Source organism: Micromys minutus (assembly GCF_963924665.1).
Source record: "Micromys minutus genome assembly, chromosome: 1".
In the NCBI taxonomy this organism is placed as follows: Eukaryota; Metazoa; Chordata; class Mammalia; order Rodentia; family Muridae; genus Micromys; species Micromys minutus.
Window position 1 is genome coordinate 106,248,751 of NC_137969.1, and position 19,260 is coordinate 106,268,010.

Below are 19,260 nucleotides of genomic sequence, written 5' to 3' on the forward strand. Positions count from 1 at the left end.
TTACTGATATGGCAAGGACTTTGTTCCACTTGTCTCCATGATTTATCATTTGTATTATGTGCATTGGTGTTTTGCCTGCCTGTATGTCTGTGTGATGGTGTCGGGTCCCCGGAACTGGAGTTACAGACAGTCATGAGCGGCCATGTAGGCGCTGGGAATGGAACCAGGGCCCGCTGGTAGAGCATCCAGTGCTCTGAACCACATCTCCAGCCCCTCGTTTGGCTTCGAAACCCCATCAGGTTGACAATCAAGGTTACCCACCATCATGCTGAAGAAGCACTCTGAGCAGCATCACCTGCAGAAAGATCTGGAGGGAATCGTGGGGAAGCAAAGCGAGATAGAGACAGTCCAGAAAAGATGCAAAGTGAGCAGCCAAAACAGAACACCTGCAGGTAAAACAGAAAGGCTCCTTCCCAGGGCTGCGTCTTACAGAAACAGAGGAGGCAGAGTTTAACCACCTCCTACTTTTATACAGAAATCTCAGAGTTCCATGTGGGGAAAGAGCTTCTGGTGTCCCCAGATGAGCTTCTTCCATCTGACCGTCTCCACCTTCTTTATGGCCACAGTAACGCTCTCCTCCATTGATGGAGAGTTACTTTGTATCATCCGCATCTGTCACAACTCATGAAGACAAAGATGAATCCAAACTTTAACAGGCTCGCTTTTATATCTTGTTGTAGAACAGAAGAGCTTCAGATAGATGCCTATTCATCTTCTTATCACTACTCGGAAGTATGTCGAGAAGCAGATCAACTTGGGAATTCATTATTGGGTTGAAAGAGGAAGTGCCCCAAAGCAAAGACTAGCACCTGGTAACTCAAGAATCTTAAAATAATCAGGGCAGTGCACATGGTCTCGGTATATGTGCACATTAAACAGACATTTGACTCTTCCAGAACTCTAAAATAAAAATAAGAATCTTCTTGATTTTTTTTTTAAGCTCTTCTCGGGCACTCTGAAACCTGACACTGCTTGCAAGGGATTAGTGTCACAGATAGTGTCCAAGAATAGTTGGTCACTTTGTAGCAAATCATAAGTGTCCACTCTAGACATGTAGTGCCTATGGCTTCAAAAGTCATTCAGCAAGATGGCCCACCCCAACACTAGATGAGCCAGTTAGAACATAAATTTAAAAGCTCCCTATGCCTAAGTCGGAAGACAGGAGAGTAGTCACAAGTTCCTCAGCCTTGTGATCAAAAGACGCCTTTGTCCTAGCAGTCACTGGGGTTTTGTAGGGCATAGATGGAAAAACCTTTGAGTCAGGGAAAACACAAAATTAAGATCAGAAAGACACCACAAAATTGTGGATCAGTGTCCTCAGAAACAGACAACCCAAGCGAAGAATTCTTTATCTGCAATGTTTGGGACTCGAAGTGCTTCAGATTTTAGAGTTTCGGGGTGGGGGGATTGTTTGGTTTTGTTTTTATTTTCTGCAGATTTTGGAGTATTTACGTATACATGATATCATAGCTTCATTCATGAAAGTAAAATTCGTTTCTATTCATCAACACTCCATACATCATCTACCTGAAGATAGCGCCACCCACTATTGCTAGTGTGCTTGTCTTTTGACAGTGATCTGTCCCTTGAGGTTAAGTGTGAGATTTTTCTCCTTGTGCTCTCAGCTTGATACTCAAATTTAGGATTCTGGAACACTTCGGAGTTTGGATTTTCAAATTCCCAGTTACTCAGACAACACAGAGGTCAGAACTGTTTCGCTGCGTTGCTTTTTACTTAAGTGGGTCAGGAAAACCAATTCCCCAGGACTAAACCAAAGACAAGTAACCGCTGAGATGATCCTGAGAACTTGCAAAGGGGAAATTTTAGTACAACCACTTTAAGCTCATCCTTGACTTACAAATAAATGAGACTCTGACTATGGTTATTTTACCTGACTTTGACAATTATTTGGGGAGAACCCCTCATCTACTCTTCTAACTGCTGACCTGGACACCCCTCCAGAGGTGTACCCCATATGCATGCTTTTTCTCCTGGCCACATGCTCATGGTTGGTTTCCCCTCTCCTCTTTTTCTTCCTCCTTCTCCTGATCTCCCCTTATTCCTCTCTCTTCTTCACCCACAACCAGGTAACTCAAAACCCACCACCTCTAATCCCTCCAGTAATTGACTGCAGTCAATTTTATTTAACCAACTGTTTTGATTATTTAGCCATTCATTTTGATTATCTAACCAATCTTTTTTGTTATCAAGGAACAAGGTTTACGCAACAAAAGCTTGTAAACATGAGAACTGCTTCATAGTAAAATACAAAGCGACAAACCAAACCTCAACAGGAAATGCTGCTGTTCTGAGACCGGACTATTCAGTGGGACTGTCTGAAGAATGAGTGCATGAGAGAGCCTGGACTCAGCATACACTCTCCCTATCAAAGCTTCACAGTGGATACAGAAACACCAGGCCAGGCGTGGTGTCTGCGCCTTTAATACCAGCACTCTGGAGGCAGAGGCAGGAAGGTCTATGTAAGTTGGAGGCCAGCCTAGTCTACAGTGCTAGTTCCAGGACTGCCAGAGAACACAGAGAAACTTTGTCTCAAAAAGAAACAAGCACACACACAAACAAACCACTACTCTACCACTGATAATCAGAAAAGAGGTGGTTGACATGGGAAACGTAGAGGGAAAAGGCTATCTATAGATTCAACCTACTGAACCATCTCCCACCTCCATAAAAGACCGCAACAACAGAACCAGGGCTGGGCATGTGTTATAATCCTTGAAGCTCACCACTTAAGAGGCAGATGGACCTCTGTGAGTCTGAAACCAGACTATACATATTGAGCTCCTAGCCATCTAGGACTATGCAGTAAAATGTTGTCTCGATAAATAAAAAAGGTGGGGGCTAGAGAGATGGTTCAGCAGTTAAGAGCACTGACTGATCTTCCAAAGGTCCTGAGTTCAAATCCCTGCAACTACATAGTGGCTCATAACCATCTGTGATGATCTCTGATGCCCTTTTCTGTGTGTCTGAAGACAGCTACAGTGTACTTATATGTAATAAATAAATAAATAAATCTTAAAAAAATAATAAATAAGTTTTATTAAAAAAACAGCAAAGCAATCTTTCCCTCACCTGTGATGTGGCTTCTCAGAATAGCTAGTAATCTAGCAGTTAGCCTTAAACTGCTGCCAACACATCTGAACACAAGGAATTACAGAAGGAGTCCAGGATGTCATCCTGGAACTGTGCTGAGGGTCTGCATCAGGCCCAGGCCATGAGGTTGCAAAGAAACAAGAGTTAAGGGCAGACAAAGGGAGAAACCAACTGGATCTTTGGTCCAGCAACATCCCTAGACCAAACTCTTGCCCAACCAAAATCTCAAAGGGAATCCTAACATGAGCCCTTGGTGATGTCAACCCTGGTGTTGTCCCCTCTCTTGATTGGTGATAGAATGTGTATCTAATGCTTAGTGTGCCCAGTGCACAGTTCCTGTATGTCACTGCTAACACACACACACACACACACACACACACACTTCATACTGTACTTCCCAGCATATGACACAAGCGCTATTACTGGGAAATTATCTATAAAAAAATTTTGAAGTTTTCCAAGTATTGTATATCACCTTCTAAAAATTGCTAAAGCATAACATATGCATCTAGGGAGTCCCATAGTTCAATAACATTCAACATATTCTCATCCTGAATTTTCTAATATATTTGATGTAAAAATCCCTGTAATCAAGAGTAGGGACTTGAAGGGCACTTTATTATATTTATTCATTTCCCTATATAAAATAGAACATTTAATTATCTGAAAATTGTCAAATTGAGGATGAACTTTAATGACATCATCAACTATATAATTTGGCTCATAAACTGATCATGATATTTAACTAATAAACTTTGTTAATGATCAAGATGAGACAAAAGTATGACTGTTGAAATCTTATCTGATGAGACAATTTCGAATCTTTATGTCTTAATATATTATTTTATATTTTTGTGAAATATTTCATTTGTATTCATGATGGTAGGCAGGCTGGAGAGATGGCTCAGTGGGTAAGAGCACTGACTGCTCTTCCAGAGGTCCTGAGTTCAATTCCCAGCAGCCACATGGTGGCTCACAACCCTCTTTAATGGGATCTGATACCCTCTTCCAGTGGGTCTGAAGAGAGCGACACTGTACTCATACATAAAATAAATAAAAAATAAAATACTTTTTAAAAATCAATGATGGTGGGCAATGTTGTGGCTTTTACCAAAAGAATGCTACCTCAGAACTTTCCAGAAGTACTTCACAATGACAGTCATATATAGACTCTGCTCTCAGCCCTCAAATCTCTCTAAGTAGCTACTCGGCGGATTTAAAACTGACTTTCCCCACAAGCTGGGGAGATGTCTCCGTGGATAACAATGTGATCAACATGTTGCCCAGGACAAGACTCAGATGACAAACACGTCAGTCCCTGTCGGTGAAAAGAGCTAGTTCCTTTTTCACAGCGTAGACAGCACAATGCCCTTCCCCATTAGCACAGCTGTTTTTTCTCTGCTTTACTGAATTTAACCAACTTTCAAGAAACAGAGACCCCAGGCTCTGGAGGAAAAGCACCTTTAAACACTTTGATTTTAAAAATGATCAGGGTTATGTTTGTGTACCAAGGAGGCCAGAAGAGGGCACCACATCCCCTCGAGCTAGAGTTACAGGTAAGTGTGACCTGTCTAACAGAAGTGCTGGGAACCCAGGCCCTCAGGACAAGCAGTCTGTGTGCTGTTAACCACTGAGAGCTTTAAACCCACCGACTAGCTACTTATAACGATTTGAGGGTTGGGAGCAGACAATGTGAGTGTCATTGTGCAGTACCTTGTAGAAAGTTCCTGAGATTGTATTCTTTCGGTAAAAATCTCAACATTACCTACTTTCATTAATACAAATGAGATATTTGTATTAATGATATCAGTGTATATGAGAAGGGGCAGAGAAAGGAATATGACAGGACTGGGTAAAAATAGAATGATCCGGTAACATAATAATAATAATAACAACAACAATAATAATAATAATAACAACAACAACAACAATAATAATAATAATAATAATAATAATAACTACCTTTAGGTTATTCACAATGTTTGGCAATACCTTTGACTGCAAAACCATGGTGTAAAGGTAACGAAGGTTCAATGGAGATTCTTGGGAATGTCACCCGGGAGGAGGTACACCCTGGGAGCCAGGAACCTGGGTCAGAGGAACAGCACAGGGCAGTTGTCCTTAGAATGTGACCCTATCCCAGCAGCAGCAGCATCTGGAAACACCTCCAGAACAGACCTTCTCAACCCTCACCCCACACTCACTGACTCCAGAACTCTGGAAAGGGTTGGGAAGGCTGCAGAGATGCTCGCTTTTACCATGCCCTCCAGGAGACAAGGAAATCGATTTCGGAATCATTTTCATCACCCGGGTGACTGATAACAGAAAGTTAATCCAGGTAAAAATAATCGTATTAAAATAAAGGATGGAACAACTCGGGGAGGGAAACAGCTGATTTTATCAACAGATCAATGATCTGGGCATGGGGATTTTCAGCTCAATTTGAATTGTGTCCCCAGGTCTCCCAGACAGCTGATTCATTCCCCCATACCTTCCTCTTCCTGTTTGTATGGGATCCAATGAAAGCAACTTGTTAGGACTAATGAGAGGCAGGGTATGTGCAGGGAGAGAGGGTTTAAAATAACCCAAGCAGTATGCCTCAGAGGTGGGCAGTTTAAAGACAACTTTAGCAAAGAAACAAATAAGCAAGAGGTGAGGTAGCTGAAGAACCACAGTGGGGCCACCTGCTGGCATTTACTTACAGGTACACCCCAGACTATAGGTAGATAGTGTGTACTTTCTCATATATACCATAGGTAGATAGTGTGTACTTTCTCATATATACCATAGGTAGATAGTGTGTACTTTCTCATATATGCCATAGGTAGATAGTGTGTACTTTCTCATATATACCATAGGTAGATAGTGTGTACTTATACTTCAGAGTATAGATAATGTTACTTACATACACCTTGGACAATGCAATAGATACTGTTGACTTACATTTACATCAGACTATAAAAAACAAGGATTGGTAGAAATCTCTAAGGTACGAGTATGCAGCAAGATAAAATAATGAGATATGATTTTTTTAAGAGGAGGAAGAAGGGGGGAGAAGGAAGAAGGAAGGAGAGGGGAGAAAGTGAAAGAAATGGAGGGAAGAAGGGAGGGAGGCAGAGGAGGAGTGAGGGAGGGAAGGAAGGAGGAAAGGAGGAAGGGAAAACAATGAGATCCAAAAAAAAAAAAAAGGTAGAAAAATAAGATGAAGCCAGAGGTGGCCACATTTTACTTGCAAACATGACAAGGTCCACAAGAAAAAAGTAAATCAATGACTTTGGAAAAAACCCATTCCTCCTTGACATGGAATCCAGAGAAAAATAACCATTCAGTACTACTATTGTACTGAGCAACCTTCTCAGTTCTCTTTTTACTTTTTGAGATGAAAATTTGGTGTTGAAAATCTCAAGTTGTGCCCACTCTCAGGACTAAGCAGTGATTATTTCCTGCAGATATTTGAGAATGGAATTTGAAGCTCAGAAAGTCGGGAATAAAACTATAAAGGAGGAGCTGGAGAGATGGCTCAGCAGTTAAGAGATCACGCTCCTCCTTCAGAGGACCCTGGTTCAGTTCCCAGCACCCTCCGCAGGACGGGCCCTCCCACAGTAATCACTGATCAAAAATATGCTCCCACAGACTTGCCTAGTATTAAGTTGCCAAAAATCTAAGCAGCACAACTGGTCAATGTGTCACACAAACAGATCACTATTAAACCATAGCCTTGCCCCCTACGTCTCACACTTCATAATATAAAACATAATCCACTTTTAAATGTTCCCTGAATCCTTGAAAATCCCCATAGTTTAATAGTCTCTGCTATCTCAAGGTTGAGTTTATAGGAATAACAAATACAAGTCACATACATCCAACATGTTATCAGTCCCATGTAGATGATCCTATTCCAAAAGAAAACAGCCAAGGGTGCCACAAGTAATACTCATATTGGAGCAAAATCAAACCCAGCATGGAAACACTGAATCCTGCAATTCCGATTATCCCAGCACCTAAAACTTGAGATATATTGTTCTCTATTCCAACACTATTACATCATGCCAAGTCCTGGCTGCTCTCCATAACCCCTTCAGTCCCTGGGTTGTCCGTGAAACTGAGGCTGTCTTTCCCAAGGACCTCTCCTGATCTCTCATAGTGCCAAGCCTCAACTGATCTCCATGACCTCTCCATGCCTTTAAAACCACCTTGAACACCCTCACACATTATGAAGCTAAACTTTCAGCTGGACATGCAACCTTCCAAAAAGACTCCACCTCAAGGATGCTTGTCTCATATAAGTCACCGCTGATCCCTTAGCCCCAGCTAGCCAGAAACTACAGAACATCCATGACATGGTCTTTGAGAGACTCTCAAACTTCCTTATGAAATTTCACAAGCTGAGCCTCACTATCTGCATGGTTCTCAAGCTTCTCTTCAGGGCTCCCTCCAGAACATCCCTTTAAGTTGTAAGCATGTAATGACTTCCCCAGCCCAAGGTTCCAAACACTTCTTACAAAAATCCTCCCCAAAACAACATGATTTTTAAGTCTGTCATAGTGACACCTCATGATCCCAATGACAATTCCTGTCCTAGTTTGCTTTCTACTGTTGTGAAAACCAACACGACCGAAAGCAACACGGAGAAGAAAGGGTTTATTCCGCTTATGGTTCCACATCACTGTACACCACTGGGAGAAGCCAGGGCAGGAACCTAGAGGCAGGAACCTGGAGGCAGGAATTAAAACAGAGACCATGAAAGGATGGCTTGTTCTCTGCTTTCTGAAACAACCCAGGAGCACCTACCCCAGGGGTTGTACTACCCTCAATAGGTTGGCTCCTCCCACAACAATCATTAATCGAGAAAATGTCCCCATAGGCTTACACCAATCTAATTCCAAGGCATTTTCTCAATTAAATATCTCTCTTCCTAGATGACCTCATCTCATGTCAATTTGACAAAAAACAGCCACCAACAGAAGGTCTCCTCCTGGGTCATGATCCATTTGATTCTATCAAAAATACACAAGGGCTACTTGGCTCTCTTTTTATATGTCATAAACATAAAGATAAAAACTATAAAGGAAAAGGGATATTACCAATCTTCTGTTTTAAAATATTAATGCACCCTTAAATAATGTCAGTATCAACAACAACTAATCAAACACAAAGGACCAAAGGACTGGTCCCTGCCTCTACCATGTTCACATATAACACTGCCAAATATCAAGTGTTATGACTTAAGAACCATACTATACACAGTGACTGTTCCCAGGGACCTCGTGACCCTGGTATAACCATGAAAAAAGTGGGACTGTCCAACATACATGGTGAACATCATGACCAGTTATGGTTTGTGTTAGACAGTAACATGAAAAGTTATTAGTGGTTTGAGTTGAGGTTTATTTTTTTTTTAGACAGAGTTTCTCTGGATGGATAAAACCAGCTGGAACTAACTAGTAGCCCAGGCTAGCCTCCATTTTGCAGCCATCCCCCTACCTGCAAATAACAGTATGAAAAAGAGGCAATAAGGAATCTTGTTTTCTTCTTCTCTCCACTCCTCCTCTTCCTCCTCCTTCTTCTTATTCTTGTTTTTCAGTACTGTGTGAGCTATGGGTGCATACCCACAGTTTCACAGTGTTGCAGGGAATCAGGTTTTTCTTACTAAAGAAAGATTTTTCAAGTAACTATACCAAGTAAGGGGAAGCTACTTAGTAAAGTCAGACTCCCAACTGCAGATAACCGGAAGGGTGATATGGACATTGGTTGAGACCCTGCAGGACTGCTTCATTATTTGATGATGAATATACAAAGCCCTTCTAAAGGTGAACATCTATGACTTACAGCTGGGCACAATATCCAGCACCAGAGTGTGTAATGCTAATGTACCACTGCCCTCTAGTGTATAACTGAAGAAGATAACATACAGGAAAAAAAAGAAAGAAAGAAAATCACAGCCTACCTACCAGGTTATTGTTTTGTTTTGCTTTACCAGGTTATTGTTTTGTTTTGCTTTCTGAGTCAGGGTTTCACACAGCTGAGGCTGGCCTTGAACCTGCCTCTACCTCCTGCCTCCTCACCTAGAGAAGGGGCTGGGATTACAGCCCTGTGCCACCATGTTCAACCGAAATTATTTTTATCTGCAGGTCGTGAAGCATTGTCTTTCCAGGTGAATGAAAGAGGCAGAAAGAGAATAAAGTAACCCAATGTTAGCTACAGGGCTGGGACTAGACCTCAGGCCACAAGAGCGCTACCTCTCCAGATGAGGGTGGTCCTCACACATCGCCTTCTTAACCTGCATCCTCAGTCCAGGTCATCCTTTGGGGGTTCCCTTTATTCCTGGGTCACAGCTTCCAGCCATGAAACTCCCTGCTCAAGTCCTTTTATCACTATGAGCCCAGGGCGTCCTCAATCACAAGTTCAAATCCTTACAATAGCTTAGCTAAAAAGAAAAAAGAGAAAAAAAACCAATGGTTAATGAGACCTCATTGACAATAACAGTCTATTATCAGCAAGCTAATGACCACTTAGGCCATGGCGGGGATGCCAGCCTACAATTACATCTACAGTGATGTACAAACAGAAAAGGATTCTGTGATAGTTAAACATGATCCTTCAGTCCAATTGTTCATTGGGGAAGAAATAAAACAAAACTTAGATCCCAACCCAAGAAATCGTAAAACTCACACCTGTTGGCCTACAAATAGAGATATTTCTTAACAGGCATATAAGCCCATATTCCTTCAAAAATACTCCGCATTAAAGGGAACTCTTTCCACCCCACGCCTGGCTCATAGGACACTGTTTTGTTACATTTTACCTCTCTTTGCTCTATTGCTAGTTTCCAAAGTTTTTCCTCTAAGCATGTGTCATCTGTGTCGACATTAAAGATGTGTTAAGTCATGACAAAAATCTCTTCAGGTATTGAAAAGTATCTGAGTATTAATTATTAAATACAAAAAAGCATGAAGTTTTTTTTTCTTTTATTGGATTTTCAAATAAATTTACATTTCAAATGTTATCCCCTTTTTCAGTTTCCCCTCCAGAAACTCCCTATCCCCTCCCCAACTTCTATGAGGGTGCTCCCCCACCCACCTCCCACCTCTCTGCCCTGTCATTCTCCTATACTGGGGCATCAAGCCTTCACAAGACCAAGAGCCTCTCCTCCCACTGATGCCCAACAAGGCCATTCTCTGCCACACATGCATCTGGAGCCATAGGTCCCTCCATGTGTGCTCTTTGGTTGGTGGTTTAGTCCCTGGGAGTTTGGGGGGTTCTGGTTGGTTGTTGTTCTTCTTATGGGGTAGCAAACCCCTTCAGCTCCTTCAGTTCTTTTTCTAACTCCTCCACTGGGGACCCTGTTCTCAGTCCAATGGTTTGCTGTGAGCATCCACCTCTATATTTGTCATGATCTGGCAGAGCCTCTCAGGAGACAGCTGTATCAGGCTCCTGTCAGCATGCACTGCATGAAGTTTTTATAACTAGATGGTAGTGGTGTGATCTATTGAAGAACAGTATGTTGTTTTAGAGAGTGAGGTTCGCTAGCAAGGACATAAAGCACTTACTTAGCATGAACCAAGCCAAGAGTTTGAGTAAACAACTAGGTTATGAGGTCAGACTGTGTATCCCAGAGTTCACTAAACCAACACCTTTGAGAGCCTCGCCTTTGAGACACCTTACTGAGAGCCAAGCACCTGATGTCTTTCTGTTCGTTTGCGCTAGGACAAAAGGCCACACAAAAGCATCTTGAGGAAGTGGGGTTTCCTTTAGCTCACATTTTGACTTTGCAGTCTATCATTAAAGGAAGTCCTGGCAGCAGGAACCTGGGGTGGTCTGGTCACAGAGCCCACAATCAGAAAGCAGAGAGTGGTGTGAGATTCTTCCCAGCTGCCTTTCTTCTTGTTTTGAGTCTGGGATTCCAGCTTATGGAACGGTGCCACCCACGGTTAGATTGAGTCATCCACCTTAATTAGCCCAATCTAGAAAATCATTCAGAGCAGGGATCAGGGATTTGTCTCCATGTGTTCCAGATCCTATCAATCTGACAACTAACATTAACCATCACAGAAGGTGAGTAATTACAAAAATCTCTTAAAGATCCCAGCAGAAGAGGGAACAGATGCGCCCTTATCTGTACACTCCTTCTTCTCTGCATTTCCATAGCATCGTGGGCTCCTTCTCGGACTGTCAATCAGAAGTTTACATTTAGAGAGCGGTCTTTCTGAGAAAGGCATTCCTAAGGAGAGTCTTGGGCTTCTGGGCAAAGCAGAAGAAATCCAGTCAAAAATGTGAGAGGGTAAGAAAAAAAGGGGGGGAGAGCCCATAACTCCTAACCAGAACCATCCAGCTTGCTTTGTAGTTTCCCTTGCTCACAAATAAGTCTGACAACCTTCCTTACTGCTATGCTTTTGGTTTGGTTTGGTTTGGTTTGGTTTGGTTTGGTTTTTTCAAGGCAGCGTTTCCCTGTGTAGCCCTGGCTGTCCTGGAGCTCACTCTGTAGACCAGAAATCTTCAAATTCCCAGAAATCCAACTGCCTCTGCCTCCCAAGTACTAGAATTAAAGGCATGTGCTACCACACCCAGCTGCAGTGTTTTTTTTTTAACTTGTATTTATTGGGGGTGGGGGGAGTTCAAATGTGAAGGTCAGAACCAGCAGAAGTGAGTTCTCTCCTCCTGGGGTTCAAACTTCAGTTCTCTGGCTCACCAGCAAGCAAGCACCTTTATCCTCCACCTCCTCGGGCCCCTCCTGCACTTGTGAATTAATCTCAGCAGCATCCTCTGGGTCCACACATCAAGTTTCTTACCCATCCTTTCTATCCGTTTAGCTTTACTGGTCTCTTATCCATCTGTCTAAAAGTATTGAGTTTTCCCCTATACTTAAAATTCAACACTGCAAGCTCTTATATTGTCCTATTCTCCTCTCCGGGTCATAGGAAGACAAAGCAGTGTGGAGAATCTGTAATTTACAAAAGGAAAACAACAATAACCATGCTGGAAGGGTGTATAATTTAGGAGCCGTGGTTTCTCCACTGAAAACCATGGTGATCCATAAATGATGGGATAGAATTAAATCCTGAGCCGACTTGTCAAGCTCTGAACACCCGGAGCTGAGGAGAGGCAAGACTGGGAATCCCCCGTGACTTGACGGTCTGAGATGTTGCTTTGTGTGGACATAGCAGACAAAGCTGTGCACAAGATTCGGCAACAGCATCCTGCAGTGTGAAGAGGACAGACACCGCAGGCTGTGGTGATGGCTCAGTTAGGAAAATGCTCATCATGAGGACCTCAGTTCAAAACCTCAGCCATCTTGTAAAAGCTAGACGATGCCTACAGAACAAACCTGTACTGCCAGAACTCACAAGAAATAAATTACCGTAAAATAAAATGCTTAAAGAGGGTAGACATTTTGAAGCAGTCTTACTTAAAATGGTGGCTTTGTGAATGGGGACATTTAGGTTAAATTCCACTATTAGTTGTTATGCCTTAGTTATCATGATTACTAGTTGTCATGTTTAACCCATTGTGTCTTTATCAATTAGAGAGAGAGTCAACAAGTGGTGGTAAATGGTGTGATCCCACCCACAAGTAAAAGGATCAGGAGTTCAAGGCCAGCCTAAGCTACTTAAGACGGCCTTCAAAGAGGGTGGGAGCAGAAGGAGGAGGAAAAGAAGGAGTAGAAGGAGAAGGAAGAGGAGAAGAGAGAAAAGAAAAAAAAAAGATGAAAAACTTCACACAAATACTCTGTCATGATGGGATGCAGCCAAGTAAGACTCTCATCCAACACTCCCAACATGAACTAAATAAACTTTGATTTATAATGCAGCCTGCCTGGGGCAATTCATTACAGTAATGAAAAGCTGACTGATAGATATGACTATAGTAGACCAGCACATAGAAGATGACAATTAGTCATCTTGACATTAATTTATGATTTAAGGTAAAGTGTTTATCATAATTATTATAAGATCATCAATTCTCTCACTCTATGGCCCTCACTCAGTGGTTAAAGTATATATGGTTGTCTTAGTCAGGGTTTCTATTCCTGCACAAACATCATGACCAAGAAGCAAGTTGGGAAGGAAAGGGTTTATTCAGTTTACACTTCCACATTGCTGTTTATCTATCACCAAAGGAAGTCAGGACTGGAACTCAAACAGGTCATGAAGCAGGAGCTGACGCAGAGGCCATGGAGGGATGTTACTTACTGGCTTGCTTCCCCTCGCTTGCTCAGCCTGCTTTCTTATAGAAAGAACCCAAGACGACCAGCCCAGGGATGGCACCACCCACAATGGGCTGGGCCCTCCTCCTTGATCACTAGTTAAGAAAATGCCTTACAGCTGGATCTCATGGAGGCCTTTCCTCAAGGGAAGCTCCTTTCTCTGTGATAACTCCAGCTTGTGTCAAGTTGACACAAAACCAGCCAGTACAATGGTAAACTGGGTATGGTGCTGCAAGTCTGTAATCTCAGTTCTCTGGAGGCAGAGGCAGAAGGATCATGAGTTCAAGACCATTCTCAGCTGTGCAGTGAGTTAGAGGTTAGCCTGGCTACCTGAGATCTTGTCTCCAAAAAAGAAAGAAAGAAAGAAAAAAGAAAAAAAAGGACATATTGCTTATTGCTTTATTAACTCTGAGCTTTTAATTCAGAATATCTCAGTGTGCTTGGCACACTGGCCAGTGAAGTTTACTCTTTCCTATAAAATCATGGTACAAGCCGGGGGAAAGATTGTATGTAGAAAGTGCACATGGCATATGGTAGCTCATGTCTATAATCCCAGAACTCCTGTGCTGACATGGGAGACTGAGAAACTGAGACAGGAGAATCCCCAGAAGTTCCTGAGCCAGCTGGCCTGGGTACACAGCAACATACTCAAATCAGGTGCAAGGGCTGATCCCAGGCACTCCCCTGACCCCCATGTGTGCACCATAATATGGATGGCAAACACACACAAACACACACACACACACACACACACACACACACACACACACACATACACATACATCATAGCCACACAAAAGAAGAGCTCTCTGTGCATAACTACATCCTGCAGTCATATGATCCTGAAACATTAGGAAGGATACAAAATATTCAAACCAAAGAGAGCAGGGGTGTTTCTAGGGTGTAGTAAGTAGAAATAACCCATCTATCAATGTCTGCTCGATGACTCAAATTTTCACTTCACGACAACACACCCTAACCCTTCAGATAGACTCAAGGAACCTGCACTTGGATGAACACGCCTTTTTGCAGCCACGGGTAGTGGGGAGCAGGTGTAAGCTCAGCCCTGGCTTGTTCCACTGGGGTCAGTTACACAGCTGGTTACAAGCACGTGTTTGCATCTGTCCAAGCCTTCAGCTGATCCCACATTAATTAAACTACTCTTTAAAAGCAGGTTAAAAATGAATTAGACCCTGCCATCCTGTGCCAGCCTTCCCTTGGTGGCTCTTCATCTATAAGAAATCGTCTATAGAGGGTATGGAGCCGTGTTTCTTTGTGATTAGGGAGGGCTGAGTCATGCCCCATCAATTAGCGCTGCCACCGAGTAGTGAAAACACTCGTTAGTACGTAGCACATGTTGGTGATTAATTAATAAGGCTCGACTAGCCAAACTCGCTCACTTCCTGTATAAAACACACAGCCACCACCTAGCACAAGGCCCACAGAGTGCAACAGGAATATCAACAATGTAAAATAAAATGTGACAGCCTACATCTTTTCTAAAGGGTTAAGGGACCACAGCCCATAGCTAACCATAGCATTTTCCAAATATCATGTGTTCCAATGACTTATGTTGTCAGGGAGGTTTGGTGTTTCACCCTCTAAATCTCTGAAAGGAGAAGAAAATCAGCACACTGGCAAAGAGGTGTGGGAGTCTGTGTGGGTAGGGTGGGTAGGAAACTTGGTACCACATCCGTGTAGAATTCACAGTTATTATTGAACACATGACATGAACATTTAATTTACATGCCTTAATACTACTTTTGCTTTTCCTCAGTGTCATTTATATCCATAACCAAAATGTACAATAGCTACATCTGCACTGAGGTTCTTACCTCCGCACCACATCATAGTCAGAAGTTTGATTGGTTAAGATCAAGAAACCATGGAGCTCCAGACTCCCATGTCCACTGAACATCTCCAAACTTTCAGGAGCCATAGCCAATCAAATTCCAAAATCTAAGCCTGGGGCCACTCCCTTTACCAAGTCTATAACCATGTAAACAACTCAGGCAGGTAACACAGCTCACACTAACAATTTAGACTGGGGGGAAAAAACATAAAGCTTTACAATTAATAACAAGACTAAGCAAGTGTGGCAGTTAGTTTTAATTGTTAAGTTGACGAAATCTAGAGTCACTTAAGAAGAGAGTGTCAGTAAGATATTATCTGGTTGGTCTATGAAATTATCTACAGGGAATTGTCTTGATTACTAATGCTAATTGATGTAGCAAAGATACAGTCCACTGCAGGTGGCACCATTCCCTAGGCAGAGGATCTATAACTGCATAAGAGTAAAGAAACTGATCTAAGTGCAAGCAAACAGGAAAGTGAAAATGCTCTTGACTGTAGGTGCAAACTGACTCACCGCCTTAATTCCTGACACTGTTGCTTGCCCAACGTGATAGATTATAATCTGGAATTAAGAACTAAAAATAAACCTTCTCTTCCCTCTGGTGCTTTTTTTTTTTTGTCAAAATATTTTATCACATCAACAAAAAAATAAAACTAGAACAGTAGTAGCTAATACACTCCATGAATTAAGAAGTTTGCTTGTGCAAGGTGAGAACAGATAACCCTAACAGTAAACCAACACCAATCAGGGTCATTGTGACCAACGGGAAATTTTTCACTAGCTGTGAGCTATCCTTGAGGATGAAGAACAGGAAACAAAGCCAGTGTCGTAGGTGTCTAGTTTGCTGCTGACCAATTCTGGAGACCTTGGGCTGAGACAGATGGAAGAAAGTGTCAGCCATGGTCTCAGCCACACTTCTGTTTGAGTGTTTCTGGGTGTTCTGAGCACTACTGGAAGCCACTCAAAGAATTAAAGGGAGAAAACATTCAGACACAAAATAGAATAAAGTTTTGTCTTGACAGCAGCAAGGACAGAACTGGAGTTTATCAGGTTAGATGAAAGAGTCATAGCTCAAGGCTGGAGAGATGGCTCAGAGGTTAAGAGTTCTTCCAGAGGTCCTGAGTTCAATTCCCAGGAACCACATGGTGGCTCACAACCATCTGTAACGAGATCTGGTGCCTTCTTCTGGTCTGCAGGCATACGTGCAGGTGGAATACTGTATATGTAATAAATAAATCTTTTTTATATAAAAAGAATATCCCTTAATTTTAATTAATTAACCCAATGCAGATGCTGAAACTCAACGCCAAGAAAGCAGAGGACAGAATGGTGGCTACTGGAGCCTAGGAAGGTGCAGGGAGGTGGGGGAGGGGATGTTGAAGGACAGCAGGGATGAAGCTGGATGTGAGGAATCAGTCCTGTCTTATAGTGGGGAGGCAATGATTGGCAAACAATAGAATGTTTACACCTCACTGACATGGAGAATACTGACATTGAGACTGTATCGGACAAATAATCTTGATGTCATCACTACACAGCTATTTAACTGCCACCCTGTGCCACAGGAATACATCCAACTGACAGGTTTTCATTAAAAAAAAAAATCAAGGCACATTTTTAGAAATTCAATTTTGAAATGAGAGAGATTCATTAGTTTCCAACCTAAGGCTGGGGGGAAAGACCCGTTGTGACTCCTGGTCTCGGAAGCTTTAGTCTGTGACCTGTTGGCTCCACTGTCTTCCGCCATAGGTTGAAGTAGAGAGAGGAGGCTGTTCCCTCAGAGCAGACAGGAAGTAAAGAGAAAGAGGAACAGTGAAGAGCCAATACATCCCCTTTGAGGAGTAAACATGCTCCAGGTCACCTCCCTCTACCCTACCTCCTACTAATCTCACGGCTATAAACTTGATAATAGATTAATCCTCTAGTGAAGTCCTGACTCAGTTATCAGTGGAACCGCTAGCTAGGGAGCAAGTTTAGTGAGTCATATACTCCTTTTGGCCATTTTATCTTTATGCATGTGCAACCTGGACCAGCGGGTCATTCTTCAGTGGCAGGTCCTAAGAGGGGGGACCAGGGGATGGAAACATATAGAACACAGGGAAGCCCAGGATCCCGAGCTCTTACACAGCTATAGCATCCCCGTGCTAAGTGGCTTACCAGTGAAAAGGTATAAAGATTGTGAATTTCCTTCATTACCAGTTTGCTGAGCCACCAGAAAGGCTCAGTGTTGACAAGGGAGTAAGGAAACAGGTACGCCAATGCCACGAGCATTTAGGGATGCCTGGGGAATTGAACCTTAGTGCTCACCTCGTGCCTATGGCTTTAAACTCTGAGCAGTCTCCCCACTCCCAGGTTGCTTCTTAAAAAAAATATTTCTGATATATTTATTTATATATGATATTAATTATATATAAGTTTGCTGTGTGTCTTCAGACACACCAGAAGAGGGCGTCGGATCCCATTACAGATGGTTGTGAGCCACCATGTGGTTGCTGGGATTTGAACTCGGAACCTCTGGAAAAGCAGTCTGTGCTCATAACCACTGAGCCATCTCTCCAGCCCAGATCACTTCTTTTGAATGATCATTTCTTAATAGAAATACTGAAGGAGAAATGCCACAAAGAACTAAGAAGCCCACCCACTCAGATGTCACCTGAAAACAAGAACCCCATGGAATTGTGAAGAAAGTTTTATTCATTGCCCAACACCATCTGTCAGTCTTCTACTGGGGAGACACTTGGGCAGTGTGGGAGCCAAGGGTCCTAGCTTGCCTACCCTTAAATAGTCTTTCATAAAGTACTTCAATGGGCTCTGTTCAGGGTGCTAGATAAGAGGCAGAGGAACCTTGCACAGCTCCTCACACTATCCTGAACGCTGTCCACTGACCCCAACAAGCCCATAGAAATTGGTGACTAATGGACCCAGCTGTAAAAAAAAAAAAGAAAGAAAGAAAGAGTGAAGGAAATCATTTACTGTGGCTGTTTAGGGTGTCAAATTCAATAGCGTCCAGGAACACCTGGAGCTTATGGGAATTAGTCTTGAGGTACCTGTGTGCTGACGATCTGAAAGGAAGAGAAAATTGAAATAAGTTCCTTATGCTTATAAAGCTCCCTCGGATGCCGAGAAAGCAGAATTACGTAACAAAGGTGAACAGACCGTTAAAGAGGGTGGCTTGCTGTGGTTTTGGCTCCCTAATGGATACCTTTGGTGCTTTTTTGGAAAAGAAAAGGGGGCGCTTAAAGAAAAAGAGGGTAAAGAACACACACTCTCCACAAGCTCAGAAATTTCGCATAACCGGGCAACAGAAAGCAGGCGCTGCTGACAAAGATAAATGGCTGGGGAGATGAGAAAGGGGCCGCGGAGTGTACTGGAGCGCTGGTAAGAATTCATCAGATAGTGCCAGGACCAGAGACCATGGTAGAGACCAGTAACCAGGGCTGGTCTAGCTTAGAGACTAGTTTGTATGAAGCAGAGGCAGTGAGGATAGGGAACATGAACCAGTTGTACAACTAATTAGAGAGTCAGAACTGTGGGATTTGTGTTGATTGCAGTTCAAAGGTGCATGAGAATGTATGAGCTAAGAGCAGTAGTGGGGGACTAAAGGGAGGTGAATCAGTGGGAGATGGGAGGGGCTCAGATGAGGGCCATGGAGGAGGGGAACCAATGAGAACAATGCATGGTGGTGCACGTGACCGCCACAGTGAATCCCGTTACTTTGAATACCAACCTAAAAACTAAAAGTGGCACTGAGAACTTCGGGATGTTCAGCCAAAACTGGCAGCAGACTGACCTTGCGAAAGGTCATCTCTAGATAATGGTGAGGGGGAAAAGAGGACCGAGGAAGTAGAACAGAGGAAAAGAGACTCACTATGTAACCGCCGTGGGCAAAGCCACCTTTACTGTTTGTGGTTTCTCTCTACACCAGAGAGAAACGTTTCCTGAAATCGTTTAGAAAATAGAGGATAACTCCGTCTTGTACCCATACTCCAACACTGGAGGTACCAACTCCAATACCTACTCTTCTCCAACTTTGCATTAGACTCCCTGAGTTTGTTGCTGAAGAAATGCCACATTTTCGGCTTATGTCAGC